The sequence below is a fragment of the Orycteropus afer genome, unplaced genomic scaffold (genome assembly GCF_000298275.1).
Source record: "Orycteropus afer afer isolate SDZICR_OR568_19922 unplaced genomic scaffold, OryAfe1.0 scaffold00024, whole genome shotgun sequence".
Lineage (NCBI taxonomy): Eukaryota > Metazoa > Chordata > Mammalia > Tubulidentata > Orycteropodidae > Orycteropus > Orycteropus afer.
The window spans coordinates 3,399,372-3,419,401 of NW_006921611.1; positions in this window are offsets into that span (position 1 = coordinate 3,399,372).

A 20,030-nucleotide genomic window follows, 5' to 3' on the forward strand; every position below is an offset into this window, starting at 1 on the left:
ACCTTGAGCTCCTCAGTCCCTGCAGCTGCAAGAGTCAGGGCAACCCTCCAGATTGATGTTTTATCCAAGAACTTTGGACTTGCCAGATTCTACAAGTATGTGAACCATTTTCCTAAAATAAATTTCTCTTTTTCTCTCTATATAAGCTTTATTGGTTTTGTTTCTCTAGAGAACCCAGTCTAACACAAGAGATTTGTCATCAATCTCACTGATTGTGTCTTCCATGGATTTAATTCTACTCTTGAGCCATTTTAATGCATTATCTATATTATCTACTTCTGTGTTTTTAGCATTAATCTTTGGATTTCTATTTGTTATTTTTATATGGTTTCTAACTTTTTGTTTTATTATTTTTTTCTTGTATTATTTTCCCAAATTCTTCTGGAGTTTTTTACTAGTTTCCTTGATTCTCTCCATGATTTACTTGGTGTTGTCTTTGTTTTTCTTGATCCTTTCTTAATCTATTGAAAGCTTCTAAGTAAAATTCTTTTGAATCACTTATCAAGTAATTCCAATATCACTTCTTCCTCTACAAGATTTTCTGGCCTTGTATTTTGGTCACTTGTTTGAGCCATGTTGTCCTGTTTGTGTGTATGTATGTGATTTGAAATTATCTGTAATTTCCAAGACATCGTGATATTGTATTTATTTGTTGATTTGCTTCACTTTGATTTTTTGTTTTACTTTGTTTTAATCCTGATGCAGAGGGCATAATACTCTGGTCACTAATTTGGCAGCACTGGGGTGCTCACCACCTGTCTCTGGATGAATTTTGTAATGGTTGGGAGTTGGATGCATGTCTCTAATTGCTGGCCATGTAAAGCAGCTGAGGGCAGACTGAGTGGGGGTTGGCTTCCATCTGTTGTAATGCTAGAACAGGTGGTGGGATTCTTCCAGTTGGTGAGGTAGTAGTTGTGACAGGTATGGCTGGGTAAGGTTGCTAGTTCCTGATGATGTGGATACTGGAGCAGTCCTGAGCAAACAGACTGGTTATCTGATTCCTGCCCCTATTAGTAGTCCACAAGTATAGTCCCTATACTTGTAAAGATTGACAAAAAACCAAGGAACAGAAGTTGAAAAGAGACAAGGAACTTCCCCCAGAGTCAACAGAGCCACTCCTTAGAAAAAGACTTCTAGAGATGAAGCCCTGAATTCAGACTTCTAGCCTCAAACTGAGAAAATAAATTTTCATTCACTGAATCCACCCACTTGTAGTATTTCTGTTATAGAAGCACTAGAAAGACACCATCTTCCCTTGCACAAAGTTTCTCCTATTACTAATATCTTGAATTAGTGAAACATTTGTTATAATTGATTGATCAATAATGATTCATTATTATTAAATAAAGCCATTAAGTTTAAGTCTTTGTATTTTGCAGTTTTATGAACTTTGAAAAATTCATAATGTCATACATTTACTCTTATAGTATCATATTAAATAGTTTCATTGCCCTAAAAATTGCCTGTCCTTCACCTATTAATCCCTCCCTGACTCACCCTTAATCTCTGGCAACTATTGATCTTTTTACCATCTCCATAGTTTTGTCTTTTCTAGAATGTCATATAGTTAGAATCATACAACATGTTGCTGACTTTTGAAGCTGACATCTTTCACTTAACAATTTGTATTTCAAGTTCTTCCATGTCTTTTCATGATTAATAGATCTTTTCTTTTTTTTTTTTTTCTGTATCATTATTTTATTTATTTATTTTTAAATTTGATGTATTTTATTTTTGGTGAAAATATACACAACAAAAGATACACAATTTCAACATGTATAGTTCAGTGACCTTGATTAGATTCTTCAAATTGTGTAAGGACTCTCACTATCCTTTTCTAAATTAATTCTACCTCCATTAACATAAATTTACTTCTCCCTAAGATTCTCCTTATTGAAGCAGTTGAGATATTATTGTCAATTTCATTCCACAAAGATGATTTTTTGAAATAGCCAGTGCTCAATGTAGATATACTTTACTAATTGTTTGGTTCAAAGAAGACTTCAGGGGAGAATTTCAGTTTGATATTAAAGATTAAAAATTATTTCAGGGCAATGGTTTCAGGGTTTCGTTCAGTCTCATGGCTCCAGAAAGTCTGGATTCCATTGATCAGTGTTCTTCAATAGAATCTTTGATCAAAACATTCAGTAATTGTAGCTGGGCACCACTGAGTCCTTTTGGAATCATGACATAAAAGACAATGAGACATGAATTCCATATCCTCCTCTGATTCCTGACACTCCTACTTCTGCTTCTCCAGGTGGATCGAGACAAATTGCATGTAGCTTCAATGGCTGTCTCAATGGCAGTGAGTTTTATTGAGTTCAGTGACTGCTGTAAGCTTTTAAGACCCTAGGCACTATGAATCAAACTAAGAGATAGTATAGAAGCATTGAAAAACAGTATTAGGCCAAAGGACTGGTATGTTCCATGAAATCATAATGCTAATCCTTGAAACCAAGAAGCCAAATACCATGAAGCATTTTGTACTACATAGGCAGCATTAGAAGCTGCTGGATTTTTGTTTGTTTGTTTGTTTTTGGTAAATATATCTATCTATTACCTATCTCTCTATCACTCTCTATGTTGTGCTGTTGTTATTTGTCCTCCAGTTGGACCTGACTCATAGCAACCCCTCCTTGGGTTTCTGAGGCATTATCACTACGGAAGTAGATTGCCCAACCTTCCTTCCGGGGAGTGGCTGGTTGGTTTGAACCACCATTTTCCTGGTTAGCAGTAAAGTGCCTTAGGAACTACTCTACCAGAGCACCCATCTCTCTCTATATATATGAAAAACATATGCCTATTCAATATTTTTCAGTTGTACAGTTCAGTGTCATCGATTACATTAACCACTTGTGCAACCATTACCCCAATCTGTTCCAAATCTATCAACAAAAACAAAAACATGAGTCATTGCTTTTTATCACTGAATAATACTCCATTATACTACATCTATTCACCTATTGAAGAAAATTTTGATTCCAATTTTCTGCCAATTATGAATAAAGTTGTCATAAACATTTGTTTGAAGATTTTTATGTGGACATAAATTTTCAACTCATTTGGGTAAATAACTAGGAGTATAATTGTTGGATTGTATGGTAAGCTTCTGTTTGCCTTTATAAGAAACTGCCAAACTGTCCCTCAAAATGCCAGTACAATTTTGCATTCCCAGCAGCCACTAATGAGATTTCCTGTTGTTCCTCACCCCTGCCAGCATTTCGTGTTGTTAGTGTTCTGAATTTTAACTGTTCTAATTGATTTGTGGGGGCTCTGGTGGTGTAGTGCCTAAGGCATTTGACTGCTAACCAGAAGGCTGGCAGTTCAAGCCCAGCAGCCACTAGATGGAAGGAAGACTGAACAATCTACTTCCGTAGATATATTGCCTCAGAAACTCAATGAGGGATCACTATGAATCAGAAACAACTTGACGACAGTGAGTTTGTTTTTGAGTTTAATAGATTTGTAGTGGTATCGTGTTGTTTTAATTTGCAATGCCCTGACATATTATGTAGAGCATCTTTTCATATGTTTATTTCCTATCAGTATATCTTCTTTAGTGAGGTGTCTATTCAGACCTTCTGCCCATTTTTATTTGGAATGTTTGTTTTCCTATTGTTGAGTTTTAAGAGTTCTTTGTATATTTTGGGTAGAAGTCCTTTATCAGATATGTATTTTGCAAAAATGTTGTCCCAGTAGGTGGTTTGTCTTTTCATTCTCTTGTGTCTCTCATAGTGTAGAAGCTTTTAATTTTATTCTAAGTCATGACTTTGTTCTCATGATCTTACTTTTTGTGTTGTATCTTAAAAATATATTGTGAAATCAGAGGTCACTTAGATTTTCTCCTATATTCTCTTCTAAAACTGTTATAGTTTTGCATTTTCCATTTTGGTATATGATCCAATGATCCATTTGAGTTTTTCTTTTCTTTTTCTTTTTTTAGAAATATAAGGTCTGTATCTAGATTTATTTAAAAAAAAAATTGTGGATCACAATTGTTCCAGCACCATTTGTTGAAAAGAGTATCCTTTCCCACTGAATTGCCTTTGTCCCTTTGTCAAAGATCAATTTACTATATCTATGCTGGTCTGTTTCTAAGCTACTTATTCTATTCCATTACCTGTTTGTCTATTCTTTCACTAATACCACACTGTTTTGATCACTTTAGCTTTATAGTAAATCTTGAAGTCTTCCAACTTTGTCCTTCAGTATTATGTTGGCTATTCCGGGTCCTTTAATTTTCTGTATAAATTTTAGAATCAGTTTGTTGATATTCACAAAAGTCTTGCTAAAATTTTGATTGGGATGGCATGAGATCTGTGGATCAAGTTGAGAAAAATTTATTTATTAATAATATTAAAGCTTCTGATCTATTAACATGAAATAGCTCTCCATTTATTTGGGTCATCTTTGATTATTTTCATCAGCTTTATAATTTTCCTCATATAGAACTTGTACATATTCTGTTAGATTTATATCTAAGTACCTCTTCTTTATGCTAATGTAATAATATTTAATTTTTAATTCCAATTGTTAGTTCCTAATATTTGTAAAGAAATTTACTTTTTTATATTGACCTTATAGTTTTGCACTTTAATATAATCACTCATTAGTTTCAATAGTTCTTTTTGTTGTTGTTGATTTCTTGGAAATTTCTAAATAGACAGTCATAACATCTATAAACAAAGACAGTTTTATATTTCCCTTACTAATCGTTATTTCTTTTTCTCTTTTTATGACATTTGTTAGAATTTCCAGTATTCTGTTGAATAGGACTGGTAGGAGTTGATATCCTTACTTTGTTCCCCATCTTATAAAGAAAACATCCCAGTTTATCACAATTAAGTATGATGTAGTCCTAGGGTATGTGTTTCAAGTTTAAAAAGTCCTTCTGTGTTCCCAGTTCACTGAGAGTTTTTATCATAAATGGGAGTTGTATTGTGCCAAATGTTTTTTCTGCATTTATCAATGTGATTATATGTATATTTTTTCCCTTAGACTTTTGATGTGCATGAGAATGTTGAGGCCAAAAGGAGGAAGAATTGCAGAAAAGCACAAAGGATCATTTCTAATAGCCTTTCCACAAGTTCCATACATTTCCACATATATACTTCTGGTAAAAACTCATTCCTTTGTGACTTTTAGTTGGGAAGGAAGGTTTGGAATATAGTCTTTTATTCTGGACTACAATGTACTCAGCTAAAACCCAGTGCTCTCTATTGACGAAAGGAGTCAGAGTTTTGTACAAGAGAATTAACTATCTTTGTCATCCATTTGACACTTTATAAAATCACAAATATGAAAAAGATTGGCCCAATACTATTTAACTCATGATTGCATAAATATTGGTAAATAGCAATGATTTCCTCTGGAGGAAAATGAAAAGCCAAGTGCGATGCTAAAAAGGCAAAGAGGCCACATGTTCTGACTTCCTCTAACCCCACAAGAGGAAGACAGAATCACCAACATTCAGTCTCTCTCTCAGCCCGCCATCTCTCACCCAACAGGCTCTCTCAGTCTCTCTTTGTCTCTCTCCCACAATGTGTGTCTCTCAGTGCCTCTTTCTCAGCAGCACATGTCTCTTATGTCTCTTTCCAAGCAGCACATCTTCCTCAGCCAGAGGTCAGAGAGAGCTCTGCCTCTAGGAGGCCTCCTTTTGAGCCTGGCAGAGTGGCCAAACCAACCAATCATAATATCAGAATTCTAAGCACCTGAGAGAGATCAGGAACCTCCCAGAACATTGTTTACTGCCACGCCCAACAGAAATACCCCAGGTGGACAACTTTAGCTATCAGGAGCTCCTCAGTTGCTCATGGCAAATTCTACCTCAGAGTTTACAAAGACTTATGGGTAGAAAAGCCACAATAAGTAATTTACTACACTGCATGCCATAAGTATGAATGCATGAACTCTAAGATACATGCATTGACCTTAAACACATCAACACTCACAGTTCTTGTGCAACCTCTTCCAAGGCTGACTTGGAAATTTTATCAGCCTGGTTAATGTGAATGGGTATTACTGTAGATCAAAGTGGCAATATATCTCATACATGATATAAAGCATAGGCCTTTATTTCCTCATGTCAGTCCCATTGATCTGGATATTTAATAGACAAATTCTCATCAGCATTCAGGATATTGTAGTAGATAGCAACATGGTTCACATTTCCTGAGCTTAAACCCTCTCAGTTTTCACTACTGACAGCTTTATGGAGGTGGCTGTAAAGTTTTCTAGGCCAGCTCATCAGTTCTGCAACAGCAACCTATTCAAAGAAGAAGACAGCGCCCCATATTGTAACAGTTTTGAAGAAGGTCAATAGTTTTTGGCAAACCAATGCAATGACAGGTTAAGAGCTCCAAACCAACAGGAAAACCCCAAGTTTTTATTACATCTTTAAGGAAAAAAACAATAAAGCTGTGTGTCTTCAGTAAGGAAATTTTCATTTGAAGGCAAAAAATAATAATAATTCATTAAAAAAGGAAAGGAAGGAAGACCGCAGAAAAACATAGAAAGATCACATGGTGTAAAACAATATTTTCATTTCTGTTGCTTACTCTTACTTGATTTATAAATTTTGAGATAATAGAGAATTGTTCAAGATATATTCAGTAAATATTTTAATATATTTCAATTTGTGAAAGTAAAAACCCAGAGAAAGAAATAACAGTTGATCTTGTCATTGAAAATACTGTCCAGATGTTACGTACAGCATTCTGGCATTATCACAACCTGAAAACTAAGTTGGCATCCATTTCCTAGATGGAAATCCCATCTCTCAGAGAGATGGAGATATCCTAATAAAGTTATACATACATTTACAATAAGCCAGAATCAGGACTCGAACAGACCTAAACTCTAACTATGAATATACATGTTGTTCTCCAGATATGGGGACACAGCAAGCATAAAGAGGAGTGGGGGGGAAAGAAACTGCTGTGCTTGGTGAGAGAGCAGCAGAGAGGCTAAGAGAGACAGCAGCTTAGACCCACTTGAGCTAAGGATCTCAACATTTCTTTCACTTATTTCCACAGTTTTTTCAAAATGTGATATTTTTACACAAATAGCTATTCACAGTTCTTCAATTTTTTTCTACTCTTAGCCTGAATCAAGTGCTCACAGTAGTTAATTAGGAGAAAATGATCCATAGGATTAAGAAACAATGAACACATCCATTTAACCCCAGAGGAAAATTAAATCAAGTTAAGGGCCCTTTTGTCTCCTCTGCTGATGGTTTCTCATCTTGATTCATGTGGTGATAGGGAAGAATCATTAAGCACTCAATCCCTTCACCCCCAGTATGACTGCATGTTGTTGTTGTTGTTGTTGTTATGTGCCGTTGAGTTGGACCCAACCCCTCCTTGGGTTTCCGAGGCAGTATCACTATGGAAGTAGATTCTGCCACTGTCAGTTCATCTTCCTTTCAAGGAGTGGCTGGTGGGTTTGAACTGCCAGCCTTCTGGTTAGCAATCAAGTGCCTTAGGCATCATACTACCATAAAACTGCACAAATGAGGCAAAACACCTGCCCAATTTGTCTTTAGAAAGTTTTTATCTCTCCCTTTCTGAACTGTTCACCTGGTTCCCCCAGTGATCTGTGTGAGAGTCACCCATGCCAGGGGCACTCATTAGATGGTGATGTATGCTTCTCCACTTGGGATATGTTTCTTTGACTTGTTTTTTATCTCTGTTCTAGAATGTTCAAGAAGACTATTTTGTAATTTATTAACAATGTGTTAGTACTAGGTTGGTGAATTAATTCTTATGAAAGATGTTAAATTTAATGAGGGAATCTGGAAAAGAAAATCCCTCAATCCTAAGAAATCTGTTTCTAGTGAATAAAATGTCACAGAACTTCAAGGAGTTCTGGTGGCCTATGTTAAAGAATTGGGCTGCTAAACAAAAAGTTGGTGATTCAAACCCACCAGCCACTCTGCAGAAGAAAGATGAGGCAGTCTACTTCTGTAAAGATTTACAGCTTTGGAAACCATATGGGGCAGTTCTACTCTGTCCTATAGGGTCACTATGAGTCTAAGTTGATTCGATGGCAGTGGGTTTGGTATTGATGAATCTGTTCCCAAAAGTGGAACCAAGGAGCTCCCAGTCTCACAGCAATTCCTACTTAAAGGAAATTATATGGACATGGAATGTGGTCATATTCTTTTTCCTTTGCAGATCCAAGGATTCTTTGGGCATCCCAAAGTCTACATGCTAAGAATGGAAAAGGTGGGGCTTTTGCAATTGGTGGAAAAACCCACAGTTGTAACTTCAACCTCCTGGATTCTAGGAGATCTTTTCTGTTTTCCACTTTACAATTCAAACTCTATATTGTTGTTGTTAGGTGCACTCAGGTCAGTTCTAGTTCATAGTGACCCTGTGTACAATAGAATGACACACTCCCCAGTCTTGTACCATTATTACAATTGTTGCTATGTTTAAGCCCAGTATTTCTGCCACTGTCACTTCATCTTGTTAATGGTCTTCCTCTTTTTCACTGACCTTCGACTTCACCACACATGATGACCTTCTCCAGGGACTGGTCCCTCCTGATAACATGTCCAAAGTATGTAAGACTAAGTTTCACCATCCTCCCTTCTATAGAGTATTCTGGCTACACTTCTTCTGAGTACAATCTTCTAAGACAGATGTGTTTGTTTTCTGGAAGTCCATGATACATTCAATGTTCTTCACCAACACCATTATTCAAAGACACCAATTCTTTGGTCTTCCTTATTCATTGTCTGCATAGGTAGTAAGAAAATTTATGTGGCATATCAGAAACATGAAGTAAACTTTAAACTTATAAAATAATATATTCAGTCACAGCACTGTATATAACCTTGCTAAAGAAATGGTTCTTTTATTTGTTTAACTTCATCTAAGATACCATCAGATATCTGTGATATTGAAGCAAGATTTTAAACCAAAGAGATTAGTTACTATGCTAAAGGGGGAAAAAAAAATCTTTCTCTTCAAAAATGTTAGTAAAAATATGATGAAATGTTGAATACCATTCTTCTCAAATAAACCAACAGAACATATTCCTCTTAATGTGTTTTGCCCTCTTTAAAATAATGCTTCATGAGGAAACTATCTTCATTCTTCACATAATTTGAATGTGTTTTAAAAACAAACAAATAAAAACAAGGCCATAGACTCAATCCCTACTCATAGCAACACCCAAATTGTTCCAAGGCTGTAAATCTTTATGGAAAAAGATTGCCTCATCTTCATCCTGCAGAGCCACTGGTGGGTTTGAGCCACTAACCTTCTAGTTAGCAGCCTCTTCAGCACCAGAGGTATTTTTGAAGGGATTTAATCTTACTCATTTGTCTATGGATTCTTGGCTGCAAAACAGAAGAGGCTGAAGGCCAAGGTAGGAGCTTAGATTCTCATATAAAATGTGACTTTTGGTTTATTCAGGATTTTGTCTGACCTGGAAGAATACAATCTCAAAATAGTAGTCTAATTAGGATTTAATTTTGGATTTTTCTATAACTGAATATTTTCTTAATCCTAACTCAGAGTTTATTCTGATTTTAATCAAATCTGCAGAGTTATCAAAGCAGTAGGATCAACAGACTTATTGATATTTTTTTAATCATGTATCTAAAAAAGGTTGAGTAAACATAATATCCAAGTAACAACAAAATAAATAAATAAATAAATAAATAAATAAATAAAACCTCACTGCCATCGAGTCAGTTCCAACTCATAGCGACCCCACTTTGGGTTTCTGAGACAGTATTTCTATGGAAGTAGATTGCTCAGTTTTCCTTCCATGGAGTGGCTGGTGGGTTTGAACTGCCAGCCTTGTAGTTAGCAGTCAAATGCCTTAGGCACTGTGCCACCAGAGTTCCTAATATCCAAGTAGTACTGAGTAACTCTTGTATCCATAATTCATTTTCTGAATACCATTCTCCACTAAAGGGAACCATTCTCCTTTCTAAAAAATAACTGTCTCTAGGTCTGACTCGACAGCAAACAACAACAACAACAGGTATTGTAGGGAAAGTACAAGAAGTTGGGACATCTTTTTGTGCTAGAAAGCAAAAAAGCATTCAAAGACCAATGTAATTCTGTCAAAAGGACCCAAGACCCAAGTGAAAGGGAAACAATTTGAGCAATAAAATAAATAGTAAGTATATTTGATTTAAACATGTTGAATACGTACAATTTGAGAAGTCCATAAACTCAAATTTCTTCATTTATCTATAGATTTATATAGGGAGATATAGATAATATGTATTTTAATATACAAAAGTATTTTTTCTTCTACCAGCACTCCTCTGCACATAGAGATAGTGGAATCAATGTATGTCACAGAAACATCAAGATGGAGAGGACCGATTACAAAAAATAGCCATAATTCTTCACCTCAGTCTTAATCCATGACTCTTTGCAATGTGTCTTTGCACATCTTCCCATAAAGAAGTAGAATATAATGAATGCAGTAGAGTGATGTTATTCTAGTTCTTACCCTGGTCTTAAGGACCTCTGGTGGCATAGTGCCTAAGACATTTGATGGCTAACCAGAAGGTTGGAGGTTCAAACACCAGATGCTCCATGGAAAAAAGACTAGGCAGTCTACTTCCATAAGGATTTACCACCTCAGAAACTCAAAGGGGGTCACTATGAGTTGGAATCAACTCTATGGTGGTGAGTTTGGTTTTTTGGTGTTGAGCCTGGTTCTTAAGAGGCTTTGTGTGCTTCCACTCTCTCAGAACCCTCCTAGACTAACCTGTTGTATATTGAGAGACTTTTGATCAGTTGCTAGTTTTAGCAGAAGCAAAACCTTGACTAGAAGCAGACCACAGATGCCTCAGTGAGCCCAAGGAGCAAAAGAATTGTCCATCTGAGGCCAGATAAAATTACTGACTCATAGAACTGTGCGATAAGCAAACGGCTGTTTTTTAAGCCACTAAATTCCGAGTAGTGTTTTGCACTGAGAAAGCTAAAGAATGTAAGGAAGGAATGAAGTATAGGGGAAATAAAAGGAAGGAGGAGGCAAGAAGGGAGAAAAGAAAACCTGAGCATAAGTACAACTTTATTCATACATGTCCTGAATCTTATATTTTATTAAACCAGGGTTGCTTTTGCACTGGTAGGACTCAGCAACAAAGACAGAAGAAAGTTATGCTGCATTCCTTCCTCTATTTTCTCAAACTTGAGGTTTCAAATATTTATACAGATAAAAGAACTCATTATAATTCAGAAGAATTTGCCTCATTTGCCATTAGTTCATATGCACAGTAACAGCATCTGTCTTCCAGCAATGGGTAGCTACTTAGTCTCGCCAAGCAATTTTCCCTTTGATTAACCCCATATACCAGAACATTATTGCTTTTCTGTGTCTGTTAGGATACCGGTGCTTCACTTTTAAAGCTGTTGGTAAGACTATGGAGTGAGATGATTTCTTCTCAGAGACATTGATCAAATTCCTAAAATGAAGGGGATTCTGGACTCCAATATGAGGCTCCTAATTTCTCTCCCTTCCCCCTACTTCTGAGTAATAGGTGCCTATATGCACACACACATTTATATAAAATAAGATACATAGGGAACAATATCCTGTGAAAAATACTGACAAAGATATGGGGGAAAAAAATGAATATCAAAGTCTAGATTTGAAGTATTTACTAAGGATTTATTTTGATACTCAACAAAGACCCTCAAAAAATATCCATAGACAAAAGAGATTAAGGTGAAAAGTAGAAGGATTTGGAAGGCACTTAAAATACACAGCAACCACCAGGGGCTCAATCATAGCAATGATCATGAAGATGGTGCAGGAGAGGTGCAGTGCAGTGGATTGCTTAGTATGGCCCTTCTACCCACTGTCCTCCGTTTTGTGATGTATTACTAATCCTGGTCTCTCTGTCTGTTTAGAGCAGGCTGTCTCTTGAGTTCCACCTTGCTGAAAGGCATGACTTGAGTCACACCACCTTTAGTTTCCTTGAGGATATATATGTGATTGTTCTGGTCAAGTTCGCTCTCTTTTTCTCCAGATCCTGTTTGGTCGTCATCATCTCATCCCTGGACTTGAAGCAGCACCCAGTCACCTGACCTGCCAATTTGGGTTTGCCAGCCCCTGCAACCACATGACTCGAGGAGGATCCTCCAGAGCCACGCTTGCCAATGGATTTGAGACCCACGAGCCTCCCAGCCTCCACCACCATGTGAGTATTTCTTTGGCTGTTCATGAGTTCTGTAAGATGTTACAGTGAGATAAAGAACCCTAAGATGGGAGAGAAAGTACTGAGGGGAGGAGGAGGAGCTGATGTTAGAGATGATGGAGTGGTATAGCAGTTTGGAAAATGTGGAAATTTGGGACATCTTTAACCTCCACCTCAAATGGACCAGACTTGTGCTGATCCTTCTAAAAGACTCAGTGGCAATGGGCTTGGTTTTGGTCTGGTTCTCCCCAAAAGGATTCCCTTTTACCTAAACTCTCTCAGTAGGAGGCCTTTTATTCCCTCTCTCACTCTACCACACTACATGGCCATTAGGCTGTATGAGTGTCTTCCTTTCCTCATTGCTTTTTCTATATCCTCCCTCCTTCTCCTGCAATACCCCAAGATATGTCCCTGGGGTATTGATGCTCAACTCATCAGGATATACCAAAGATGCTATTACCCCTTCCTTCTCATTGCTGTTATCTACAGGTATCTTGCTCTGTCCCATTCCTTTACTAAGAGTTATTCTTAAGACAGAAGGACAGTGTTTGTACAGGGAGATAGCTTGGGGGGTGGGAGTAATACATGGGAGAGAAAGACACAGGCAAGAGGTAATTATGGGGAGGAAGTGGAAAGGGAGCTGTTATGTTGTGGGTTATTGAAGTCAATATTATGAAACAAAATGTATATGAATTGCTGTATGGAAAATGAATTTGCTCTGTAAACTTTCACCCAAATCACAATAAAAATTAAAAAAAAAAAAAAATTATTCTTAAAGTCTCTTCTCAGCCTTCCATGAACCCCCTATCTAACTAAAGTCACCTCACCTCCTTGTTTCTTCTCTAGGTCATCACTGAGTTCATTTCCTTCATAATACATAAAGTCTGAAACTATTATTTATTTATTTATTCATCCATTTAGTATGTTTCTCAACACTAGAATAAGTCAGAGTCTTGTCTGGCTGTTTCACAGATGTGTCCTCAGCACCTAGAACACTGTTTGACACTGTAAGGAAAATCACCCACCTTAAAATACGTTAAAATAACTATACATCTACATCATAGTTAAAGGAACCCTGGTAGTGCAACACTTAAGTACTCCACTGCTAACTGAAAGGTTGGCAGTTCTAACCTACCAATCTGGTGATCTGCTTCTGTAAAGATAATATATTATAATCTTGACTATATTATAGTCAAGAAAACACTAGGAAACAGTCTTTGTCACATAGATTGCTATGAGTTGGAGTCTACTTGATGGCTCCCAACAATTTCAGAGTTAATGAAGTTCTACTTTGATACTTTATGCAGTATCCAATGTTTCTAATCCTATTGGTATGCTTCTTCCTCACTAATATGCAATGTTTTCTTCATTACATACTTTATCGTTACCTCAGGTTTGTTTGATGATTGTCATTTGGATGCATTTGGAGCCAAGCTGTTTTAATGACTATGATTTGATACACTTTGTAATAGCTGGTAAGAAATTTTCTTTTCTCCTTTGAAACTTTTCATAGAAAGTCTTTTCCTGATAAACATTAGATTTCCGACTATTGGGCATTTGCAAATATGGAATGACAATGAAACAAATCATAAAAAAAAAAAAGTTAACTACATAAAACTATGAACTTCTGATGTAAAACATCAGAAGCAGACTTGGAAAAATTATATGTACAATATATAGCAGTGTTTGGGTAGAGGTTAGACAGACACTGTGAGTCCTCTCATGGCATTAGGTCACAGTATCCCCTGGGGTTCAGTCCTCCATATGCACTGGAAGAATCAGCTTCCCAACTGCCATAGAATGTTCAGAAAGACAGAGGAAATGCTCAAATAAGCCTTTTACTTATAAGGACCTAGAGACAGTCTGAAAGACAGAAAGTGAATCTTGAACAATCAGGATTCATATATGTCCATACATCTGACCAATAGACTGGTAAGAAAGGAGAAAATTAAGTTGTATGTCTGGAAGAAAGTCCTTTAGCCTGGAGGTCAGATGGAAATTGGAGTCCAAGAAAAGAGAGAAGCTGGCCTGGCCATTGCCTGCGTCAGCTTCACCTGAACCCCTGGAGCTCTTCTACTACCTGAGAAGGACAGACCTGTGGCTTAATCAAGGAACTCTACTTCTGGGAATCTAACCATTGTGGTGTAGAAAATTCTTTCTGAAAAGCTGATCAAGAGACATGGAGTAGACTACATGCTGGCCTGTCAGAGAGAAGAGCCCTAAAGTTTGCTCAGGAATGTGGAGCACAGCCTTTGACTGGTTGTCAAAGACTTTGAGACAGAAGAAACAGTCATCACAGAAAGGTATTGATGTCTGATTTTTAAGTTAGTCTCTCCTCTTTCTCTAACCAAGTTCTTAGAATGATTCGGTAAGAAGAACCCCACAAATACTTGGTCAAACAGTGGAAGCTCTGAATTTTAAGACTTGTGAAAGTATAGCCACTTTAATATTCAATTAACTCTCCTTATTGACATATTATGTTATAAAGTCATTGTGTTCACTGAATTAGCAAATACCAAACCATTGCTCTAGGGCAAAGGTATAGGCTTCTATGAGCCTCTGGTCACAACATTTTCATCAACCCGTGAATATGTAAGTTTGTTTCATGTATGTTTCTGTTTAAAGAAACTTTATTTAGTATAAATTATTGATTCATTAACACTGAACTCACAGCCAGTAACACTATGATTCATGCCTGAATGATGGTTATCTGACACACATATTTTTTCCATCAGGTAAATCACATCCTTGTGCTTAGAAACACTACACATCATTTCAGCATTGTACTTAGGGGCTGTTTTAAATAGTGAAACACCAACAAAAAGAACAAAGAAATATGAAAAGCATGGCACCGAGTAGACTGCACAAAGAAAACTTGTTTACAAGGTTAAGGCTGAAACAAGAAATTAGAGTATTATCTTGTTGGACCTCAGCTAGAAACATGGATATTGGGCATCAAACTTTTTGCTACTCTGTATATATCTGCAAGTGATCACAAAAGCACTACAAGTACTGATTTTGAGGTTACAGACAAATTTTAGTGAATAGGCATAGTCTCAAATGCAGAATCTGTAAGTAATGAAGATCAACTCTATTGTGGTTGCTGATAAGTAAGGTCAGGAGGTCTATGAATTACAAGTAAAACAGCTAAAGGATTAACGTTATCTTTTAATATAAATTATGTTATTGTTGTTGTTGTTGTGTGCCGTTGAGTCGGCCCCGACTCATAGAGACCCCTCCTTGGGTTTTCGAGGCAGTATCACTACAGAAGTAGGATTGCCCAACCTTCCTTCCGAGGAGTGGCTGGTGGGTTTGAACTGCCAGCCTTCTGGTTAGCAGTCAAGTGCCTTAGACACTATGCTACCAGAGCTCCTAAATTATGTTATAAAAACTGAAAAAAAAAAGAAAGGTTTTACAAAAGGAAAAAGAATGTCCAAAGATGTTGTTGTTGTAAGATACCGTCGAGTCAATTCTGACTTATAGAAACCCTATGTATGATAAAATGAAACATTGCCCTGTCCTGCGGCATCCTTAAAACACTTGCTATGTTTGAGCACATCATTACATCCATTATGACAATCCATCCAGTTGAGGGTGTTCCTCTTTTTCTCTAATGCTCCACTTTAACAACCACGATATCCTTCTCCATAGTAGGTGAGACAGTCTGGCCATTCTTGCTGCTAAGGAGCATTCTGGCTATACTAATTTCAGGATAAATTTGTTCATTCTTCTAGCAATCTGTGGTATTTTCATTATTCTTTAGCAACACCACAATTCTAAGACATCATTTCTTCTTTGGTTTTCCTTATTCATAGTCCAGCTTTTTGTGGAGGAAAACAAGGTCCTTACCCCCATCATGAAGTGCCGATGATCACAACAGGTTGAAGAGAGAAAGCAAGAGGTTTATTGCCTGTTGATATCCAAGGAGACAGTGAGAAATATTTCCCCAAAATGTCTCCCCAAGCTGGGGAATAGTGAAGGTTTACAAAGGGAATTGGACTGAGGGGGTAGGAGGATCTGATGAATGCTGGTAATGCTTCATTCTCATTATTGGAACAAGATGCCTTGCTCAACGATCTCTCAGTTCTTCTTCTGGTCAACGATTAAAAAAAAAAGTCCTTGTTTACACCTCCCTAGAGAGATCAACTCTACAAGGGGCAAGGTATGGGCACAGGCATCCTCAGGCCTCTTGGCCTGCCAGCCACCAGGGATGTCTCAGTTTTCTCCTTTATCTTTGTTGCTCCAAGGCTCGATGTTTCCTTTCTCCGGTTATCTTGTTGTAGACTGAAGTTCGCAGCTGAAACTGGTTGGGGTAAAGTGTTATGCTTAAATGAATACACAATGGGAAATCTGAAAAGCTCAGTGCCTGGTTAAAAAAAAAAAAAAAAAACTAGCTGTACTATTTACATGAAAGAAAGTGATAAATGAGGAAAAAACAGCAAGTTAGTCACTAAAATTAAAGTCTATTTTTAATCATGGCTGTTAGCTTGTGAAGGTTTTACAGTTTTCACTAAGGGGCCTGGAAGGTTGGGCAATCCTACTTCCGTAGTGATACTGCCTCGGAAACCCAAGGAGGGGTCGCTATGAGTCGGGGCCGACTCCATGGCACATAACAACAACAACAACAGCGCTACTCTGACAAGAATATAGCACAAATGGGATGGCCTTAACAAACAGGAGTTTATTTCTTACAATTTGGAGACTTTAAAGTGCCAGGCTCTAGGGGCTGGGTGAAAGCCCCTCAACCTTGGGGTCCAGTTCTGCCTCCTGCTCCTGGCCCACTGGAGCTAGAGGCTTTCTTCACTCAGCTGCTGGCTGCTGAGGCTGACAAACCCAAGGCTGACAAGTAATAAGGTACGGTCACGATGTTAAAAAACCACATGGCAGGCCATTAATTTAAGTCCATTGTAAGTCCCAAGGTCAGCAGAATATGCCAGGCTGCTGAACAACACGACTACATGTGGAGTCCAAGCGTGCCATAGACTAGAGACCATTCCCAAAGCTTCTGCTTATATACAGGAAGCAGACCACTCATGGTCAAAGCATCAACTCAGCTGCCTGTGGTAGATCCCACCATGGAGCTGATTGCCACTCTCATCATGGGGATTAACTACCAACAGCTGCCCAGCCACTCAGCCAGGCCCAGCCTGTAGTTCTCAGTTGAAACTGGTCATGGGAAAGGGTTATGTTTAAATGAATACACAATGGGAAATCTGAAAATCTCAGCACCTGGTTAGAAAAAAAAAAAAAAACTAGCTGTACTATTTACATGAAAGAAAGTGATAAATGGGGGCGAAAAAAAACAGCAAGTTTGTCACTAAAATTAAGGTCTATTTTAATCAAGCCCATTAGCTTTTGAAGGTTTTACAGTTTTCACTGAGGGTCTCATTCAGCCTTCCATTTCAGCCTTTCTCACTTTCACATGGGGGCTCTGATGGTGTAGTGCCTAAGGCATTTGATTGTTAACCAGAAGGCTGGAGGTTCAAATCCACCAGCCACTCCTCAGAAGGAAAACTGAGCAATCTACTTCTGTAGAGATACTGTCTCAGAAACCCATGGAGGGGTTGCTATGAGTCAGAACTGACTTGTATATGAAGGGATTGAAAATAGCATGGCTTGGGTTAGGTGCACCTTAGTCTTCAAAGTGATATTGTTGCTCTTAAACACTTCAAACAGGTGTTTTGCAGCAGATTTACCTAGTGCTATATGATGTTTGGGAGCTCTGGTAGCATAGTGGCTAAGACACTTGCCTGCTAACCAGATGGCTGGCGGTTCAAACCCACCAGCCACTCCTCAGAAGGAAGGTTGGGCAATCCTACTTCCGTAGTGATACTGCCTCGGAAAACCCAAGGAGGAGTCGCTATGAGTGAGGGCCGACTCGACGGCAAATAACAACAACAACAATATGATGTTTAATTTCTTGGCTGCTGCTTCCATGAGCTCTAGCATAGTGACTAAGGCACTTGACTGCTAGCCAGAAGGCTGGCATTCAAACCCACCAGCCACTCCTCAGAAGGAAGGTTGGGCAATCTACTCCCGCAGAGATACTACCTCGGAAACCCAAAGAGGGATTGCTATGAGTCTAAATCAACTCGATGGCAGTGAGTTTGTTTTGGTTTGAATCCATATTGAAGACTATAGTCTTTGATCTTCATCAGTAAGGGTTGCAAGCCCTCTTCATTTTAATCAAGGTTATGTTATCCACATACCATAGGTTGTGAATGAATTTCCCTCCAATCCTGATGCCACGTTATTCTTCATATAGTCCAGTTTCTCAGATTATTTGCTCAGCACACAGATTGAATAAGTAACATGAAAGGAAACAACCCTGACACACACCGTTCCTGATTTTAAACCATGAAGTATGTCTTTGCTCTGTTCGAATGACAACTTCTTGGTTTTTGAACAGGTTCCTCATGAGCACAAAAAGTGTTCTGGAATTCCCATTCCTCCTGATGTTATCTATAATATGTTGTGATCCACACAGTCAGATGCCTTTGTATAGTCAATAAACCACAGGTAAACATCTCTCTGGTATTCTTTGTTTTCAGACAAGAGCCACTTGACATCAGCAATGATATTCCCAGTCTTTTGAATTTCCTGGAACAGATAAGTAAGTGCTTCCAGAGATGCAACTGTTTGTTGAAACATTTCAATGGTTATTCCATCAGTTCCTGGAGCCTTGTTTTTTGCCAGTTCCTTCAGTGCAGCTTGGACTTCTTCTCTCAATATTACTGGTTTTTGATCATATGCTACTTCATGAAATGATTGAATGTCGACCACTTCTTTTTTGTACAGTCACTCTAGGCATTGTTTCCATTTTCTTTTGATGGTTTCTGTATCATTCACTATTTTGCCTGTACAATATTTCAGTTTTGCAACTCAAGACTTGAATTTTTTTCTTCAGTTGAAAGAACTTGAGAAATTTTGAGTGTGTTCTTCCCTTTTGGTTTTCTAACTCCAAGTCTTTGCATATTTCATTTTAATAACTTACTTTGTCTTCTCAAGCTGCCCTTTGAAATCTTCTATTCAGCTCAGTTATTTCAACATTTTGTTTTATCTACTCTCTGTTTAAGAGCAAGCTTCAGAGTCTCTTCTGACACCCATTTTGGTCTTTTCTTCCTTTCCTGTCTTTTTAATGACCTTTTGCTTTCCTCATGTATGATGTTCTTGATGTCATCCCACAACTTTTCTGATCTTTACTCACTGGTGTTCAATTCATCAAATTTATTTTTCAGACGGTCTCTAAATCCAGGTGGGATATAATCAAGGTCTTATTTTCGCTCTCATGGACTTGTTTTGTCTTCAGCTTCAACTTGAACTTACATAGGAACAATTGATCGTCTATTCTGCCAACAGTTCCTGGCCTTCTTTTAACTGATGATATTGAGCTTCTCCATCACTTCTCTCCACAGATGTAGTCAATTTCATTTCTGTGTTATTCCATCTGGAGAGGTCCATGTGTATAGTTGCTGCTTATGTTGCTGAAAAAAGGTATATGGGATGAATAAGGCATTGGTCTTGTAAAATTCTGTTATGCAATCTCCAGCATTATTTCTATCACCAAAGCTGTATTTCCCAACTACTGATGCTTTTTCTTTGATCCCAACTTTCACATTTCAATTACCAGTAATAATCAATACATCTTGATTGCATGTTTGGTCAATTTCAGACTCTTGTTGTTGTTGTTGTTAAGTGCCGTCGAGTCGTTTCCGACTCATAGCGACCCCATGCACAGCAGAACGAAACACTGCCTGATCCCGCACCAGCCCCACAATCCCTGCTATACTCGAGCCCATCATCGCAGCCACTGTATCAATCCATCTCGTTGAAGGCCTCCCCCTCTTTCGTT